Source organism: Lissotriton vulgaris, chromosome 3_1 (genome assembly GCF_964263255.1).
Source record: "Lissotriton vulgaris chromosome 3_1, aLisVul1.2, whole genome shotgun sequence".
NCBI lineage: Eukaryota > Metazoa > Chordata > Amphibia > Caudata > Salamandridae > Lissotriton > Lissotriton vulgaris.
The window spans coordinates 1,482,199,018-1,482,205,934 of NC_141689.1; the positions used below are offsets into that span (position 1 = coordinate 1,482,199,018).

Here is a 6,917-nt window from a genome sequence, read left to right on the forward strand (position 1 = left end):
CCAAAAAATATCTGATGATCAACAAAAGAAAAAGAACAACAATTTTTTATTACAGTTTCAAGTCCTGAATCAAGGACGGACAGACTCACAGCAGGACCAACGAAACCAACGGGGAAGAGGCAGAGGAAATCGCGGAAGACCCAGAGGAATAAACAAGCCAAAATCCGACAAAAACGCAGAAAAATCGCCCATGGGAGTAATGACGAGGGGCAGCAAGGCAAGAGTATGATGGTAATTAACCTTTCTCAGATACCTTTAACCATGCATGAAAATGATGTACTGTCATTAGGACTCTCCTTTTGCCCTTCGACAAATTTTAACTATGCTCAAACCAGGATAGACTTGTTCTACTTTTCGAGAAAGTTAAAACTTAAAAAATGGTTTGAAACCCACCCCACCAGACCGCCTCTTGATAATGACAGTTCTAATCTGATTGATTTTGACTCTAATGATGTGGAATTACTAGAAGTAATCTCTTCTGGAAATGTGATAGCAGATGATTATTTGGCAGATGCAGATATTAATACCAATGTGAATCCAGGAAGCCATTTCAAGGTTACATCTAGATTTCTCCCACATATCACTTGTGAAGCAGTAGAAATCTTTGAAAAATGTGTACTGAATGACATCAAGAAATTAAGAACGACACGTGTACCTAACATAAAGAAAAATCTCTCTTTTGAACACAAGCAGGTTATTGATAATTTAAAGGCAGATAATCAAATAGTGATCCGTAATGCAGACAAAGGGGGAAATGTTGTAGTCCTTGATAAAGCCAAATATCTAGCTGAATGTCTTAGACAATTGGGAGACACAACATGCTATGAACCATGCACCCAATCTGATATTAGAACATCTAAGAATCTCTTTGATGACCTTCTATTGGACTTTAGAGACATAGGACTTTTGGAATGGGAGGAGGACAATTTTTTTACGATGTGAGCATCCTAAAATTCCCATTCTATACCTCCTCCCAAAACTCCATAAAAATGCTATAGATCCCCCGGGAAGACCCATTGTGTCTTCAATAGGCTCGTTATTGGAAAATACATCCCAATACATCGATCACTATTTACGACCCTTTGTTATCTCTTTGCCAGCCTACCTTAAAGATTCGACACATTTTCTTAAAATCATTGAAGGCATTCATTGGGAACCTTCTTTCATCCTGGTAACTCTGGATGTAAGTAGCCTTTATACATGTATCAGACATGATTTGGGACTCACAGCCAAAACAATTCCTGAAGGCCAGGACCATCTCATACTCAGGCCACTCCTCAATGCTAATCAAACTTATTGAGTTTTGTTTGACCAATAATTTTTTTTTCTTTGATGACCAGATGTACCGACAGTCACAGGACACGCGATGGGCACCTGCTTCGCCCCCAGTTATGCTAATCTTTTCATGGGCTGGTGGGAGGAGCAGGTGTCCAACCAACTAGCCGAATTCCACACTGAAGTTGTCCTGTGGCTTAGATACATTGATGATATTTTTATGATTTGGAACGGTAGCATTGAGACAGCCAGGGATTTTGTGAGCCTACTGAACAAAAACACACTGAACCTTACATTCACTGAAAATGTCCATAAACACACCATTGATTTTCTGGACATTCGGGTTGTGATTCAAGGTGATACTATCACGACCAGCCTATTCCGTAAAACCACGGCAGGCAACAGTCTGTTGAACGCCAGAAGTGCCCATCCTCGAAGCCTAATAGACAGTATACCTTACGGTGAACTGCTACGGGCCAAATGGAACTGTAGCACAGAAATGGCATATCAATTGGAGAAAGAACTAATGTGCAACCGGTTTCGTGAACGAGTGTATAAAAATAAAACTATTGTGCAAGCATGCAATAGGGCTGATATAACAATCAGAAATGAACTACTGAACCCCAACAAAACCGAAGAAATAAATGATAAAGTAAGATTTATCACAACATACTCTGGACAGGCACATGACATCAGAAAAATCTTCAATAAACACTGGAACGTTCTCTTGACTGATCACCATTTGAAACCCTATCTGAACACCAATCCTCAAATCACCTTTAGAAAATGAAGATCGCTTAAAGACGATCCAAGCAAAAATCTAGTTGTGAGAAAAAATGAACTTAAAGAGATCCCAGGCTTTAAATGTTGTGGGTCGTGCAAAGCTTGTCGTAACAGCGTGAACTGTAAAGAGCTAACAGTCCCCACTTCAGGAAAAGTATTCACGATTAATAAATCTTTATCGTGTAACACAATGTACTGCGTTTACGTACTCATCTGCCCTTGTAACAGGTGGTACGTGGGCAGCACAATATTGAAAGCAAAAGAGAGAGTCTTATAACATCTGAGAGCCATAAAGAATCTCAATTTACAATACCCAGTAGCTCGCCATTTTGCTAGCAATCACTTCCAAAATGAAAACCAACTGAGGATGGTGGTTATTGATAAAGTTATGTTGGGTGTACATGGTGGAAATAAGAAACTGGCTCTACGGAAATTAGAGTCTCGCTATATCATTGACTTTGAAAGTATGACCCCAAATGGACTGAACCTGCATGAAGAATTACCTGTACATCTTGTTGAGTAACAACTGAAATATACAATATGCAATTTTGTTGTCTGCAATGTGACCTTGATAGGTCTAATTTTAAACCTTTTAATATTCCATTTTTCACTTAGGTACCTGATGAATTGGTGTGACCAAGAAAAAGGAGCATATCATAATTACCCTAATTGACACAGACTTAGCAGCCCGGCAATATGTCCAAACTTGTGACAGAATAAGCATCATTTGCCCACTTGGGCATGGACATTGCGATCATGATACACTTAATCCGCATGCTTTTCATGCCCACTTGGGCGTGGCCTTTCACCTTGAATCCGCATAGTATCAATATTAACCTAATCAGGATATACTCTGATACATTTCACGCCCACTTGGGCTTGGCTTGCCGCTTATACCAACTGTTGGCGACATATGCGGAAACGTTTATCATAATTGACATTTTATTGCCATGAAGTATCTGATAAGTCCGACTGTACTTCACAACAGTGCCGAAATGCCTTACTATCGGAGAATGAATTTATAACACTCTAATTAGAAATGTGTTTTATTCAACTGACTTTTTTGAATTTTACATTTTGATATATTTCTTTATTGTTTAGATATTCATTATTGTGATTACCAACAACGAAATGAACTGTGTATGGGCATATATATATATGTTTGTGCGCCTTAAGACATGTCCGCCATAGGAGGTACTCACTCTGTTACACTTTGGGTGTTTTTGTCCGTTTTTTTATGTCACTGAAAAGAGTAAAAGGACAATTGTTTGGCGTCTTGGTGTAAACGTGATCAAGCTGCAAAGCGAAACGCGTTGTTTTCCTGCCATTAAAACTTTTCGTGCACAGTATTTTCCTGAGTGTCGGTGAGGTTTATTCTGATGAATGAAGTACCTGCTTGGATATATACATGCACCGAATTTGCACATAATAAATGCACTACGATTCAAAGACCGGCTCTGGCGTTTTCTTCTCTGCTGTCTGCATACCCGCTGTGTGCACGAGGCACTTTGCAAGCGAGTTGGAGCGCATATATATATATATATATATATATATATATATATATATATATATATATATATATAAAACGATCAAACTGCATATCATATATGATAAATAAAAACTAAATTAGCATTTGCCATAGAAGTACATAACTGATAAAATCAACCAATAGAATAAAAGCATAAACAACTTTTACCAATAACATTAAACAAAAAATTAAACCAACAATCTATAAGACACACTAGTTTAAACAACTAAATACTTCAAAAATGACAAACGCTGCAAGATGAGAAACTCTGCTGGATTCTCTGACCAGACTATTAAGGAAGAAGTATATACATCTCAACAGCAACCTAACCAAGCAAGTAAAATGTATATTTAACTACAATGTACTTTTTAATAAATTTAAAAAAATAAATAGCAATTTTTTTTTTTTTTTTATTTATAAAGTTTTATATAGCGCAAACTTGACCCAAGAGGGTATCAGAGCGCTTTACATTTAGAATCATTGCGTTACAAGTTACATCAGAAACAAAAGCATAGTAATGAACAGTACACATAAAACAATGTTACAGTAATTTGGAGGATGGAGGGGTGGAAGGAGAAATAGCGGGGAGACGAGGAGATACAATGCAAGGCTGGGTAGTTGACGGTCAAGGGGGAAAACCAGGGCCAGACTTCTCGTTAGCTGTCAAGCAGCTTCACTGGTCATCAGCCATGTTACTCAGGTCTCAGCGTTTCAGGAAAAACTGTTTTTAGTTTAATTGATTTGCAAAGGTTATAATGCACTATCTAGACCTGGAGGTATCAGAGCGCATAACCAGGGGAAAAGTTGCATTATAAGATACATCAAAAGGATTATGAAGCGATTGCTAGACCCATAGGTATCAGAGCGCTATGGCAGAGGAAGATTACGTTACAAAGTACATCAGTTACAATGGCATAGAAAGGTACAGTAAACAAACATCGAGGTTGAGAGAATGTATAGGAAAAGGAGGGGAGGAAGGAGCCTTAGCAGGGAGATGAGGAAGCACTGTGTCCAAAGTCCAGAGAGACAAATAGAGAGGGAAAGGGGAAAGGTGGAGTGAGAGGGGAGAGGACAAGAGGGAAAAAGGAAAGGAGATAAAGGGAAAGTCAGCCCAAGGACCGTGTGGGTAGGTGACGGCCGAGAAGTTCATCAGAATTGCCAGCTGGTAGCGGGGCACCTGCTCTCCACCAGGGTCCTGTCCACCTGCTTCTCCAGCGGCAGGCTGGCGTTCCTCCAGTGGGCACTGAGATTGGCGCCAGCGGGCAGCGGTGTTCCGGGGTGGCGGACAGGACAACCGCCGAGAGCCTGTTAAAGCCGTTGGGGATGATGCTGGTGCTGAGGAGGAAGAAGATGGTGCGCTGGAAGGGCCCCCACTCTCCCAGGAAGTTGGTCTCCTTCTCATAGTCTCGTAAGGTGGCACGGGGACCGGAGATGCATCACTAGGTACCGGCGGCCACCTGAGGCTTGGCCTGGCGCAGAGCCGCATAGAGCAGGTGCTGGAGAGCAAGAAGCTTCCGCTTCAGCCTGGGGTTTTGATTGACTCCCCATGTCCCTACTGCTGTGGTTATCCCGACTGGTAGTGAGACAGATCCTGGGTTAGGGTTCTGTCCCTTGAAGGTCTCTAGAGTCCCCAAGGGCTCCCATCCCCCATTCAGCACTAGAATGGCTTTCCTCGATATCAAGGCCAGGATTGGGAAATGCTATATGAGAACTTTGGTATTATATTCTATGCTTCATTAAAGATATCCTAACTTGATAGGGACAAAAAATAGAATCGGAGGTGCAGTCTATGTCCAGGTGCATTGTGGGTTTAGGGCATAATAGTGAATTGTAAAAAGAAATGCTATCAAACCTGGAAAGGCTGTTCTGATATCAGAGTGCCATGAGATAAAGGTTTCCTCCTGTGACAAAAAAGTACCTCTGAAATGGAGGGCTAAAAGTATTCAGTTGGCAGGAATTAAAATCCCTTGCAACCCTGTTCCGGGCGTTCAGCACTAGACTAAGAGTCGTCTATTGGGCCTCCAAAACTATTACTTATTAAGGAGGTAAAGAAGTCAGCCACTGTTCTCTTAGAAAGTTACAGAATCACCTTACGGCATCCCGGATGCGGGAAAGTCCATTTAACACAGTATTTAGCTTTAGAGGCTTTCATCTATTAGGGAACAGACATTATTTCTGTTAAGACAAATGGCAGGCACCATTTGGTCAGATAAGAACATTCAGTCGTAAGAAAAGATCTGCACTTCTCACCTCTATCACCAGTTGATGGGCTCTTGAAACCAAAGTAAGGCCTTTAGCTTGATTGAAAGTTTCTGAATTATCTTGTCCAAAAGTGTAGCCAGTACCTCTTGGGGAAATGCCCCACCCACCAGGATCATCGGCATCAGACCACAGCAAATCACACACTGGCCCCTCATGTGGAACTTCTTGAAGGCAATCAAGTGCTCGAATACGATTCAGTGTGTCTATAGATGGTGACAATCCTCCATGCAAACAGAAAATCTGGCCATCTACCAAGGCAGTATGTGGAAGGTAATCAAAAAGGTCTGTGAAATATTTCCAAACATTTGGATTTCCATGTTTCTGCAAGCATGGAAACCATATACTTGGGTGATTTGCCTGCTTTTGTGGTTCCCTCGAAGAATTGTGATGCGCTCACAATTTCGAACCTTAAGAGCAACAAACAGTGTCACGGTTTCCACAGAATAATAGCCTCTACCTACATAGTCAACCATAAACAAATAATTTGTGTCCGGTGATTTGCCTCCAATTTTGAAGAGTGAGCATGGAACTGGCCAGAAACATTGCCACAGACTGTAACTGGACATCACACTAATTAATATAACACTCCCAAACTTCTGTCTCTTTACATAGAATTCCTAAAAGTTAAAACTGCAAATTGGAAAATAAATAAACCGCCAGAAAAAAACAACTGTCACAAACTAGTAATACAATATAAGAAAGTAAGTAATTAATAAAAAACAGAGGGGCAGATTTATGACGGCCTTGCGCCACGTTTACGCCGCCGTTGCGTGACACAACGGCGCGGAAACGTGGCGCATCCCTTCGCCCTATTTACAACGTGATGCATCTAGGCAGATGCGTCACGTTGTAAAGCCCTGCGCCACATGAAACCTGCGTCAGGTTTCATATGGGAGTTCTGTCGCAGGGTGGGCGTTCCCTCGTAGGAAAGCCCTGTAAAACTGACGCAGTGAAATCTACAAGATTTCACTGAGTCAGTTTTACGAGGCTGCTGCGTCAAATCCTTATGCCTGCTTGAAGCAGGCGTAAGGAGTGACGCACCACGTTATGTATGGGTGGCCTCTGTACA

The 6,917-nt window shown here is 41.3% G+C and overlaps 1 pseudogene; it reads right to left on the bottom strand.

Annotated features, from left to right (window-relative positions):
• Positions 1-5,791: 5,791 nt before the first annotated feature.
• LOC147728050 (serine/threonine-protein phosphatase 2A catalytic subunit beta isoform pseudogene) lies at positions 5,792-6,321 on the bottom strand (annotated as a pseudogene).
• Between the last annotated feature and the right edge of the window lie 596 nt (positions 6,322-6,917).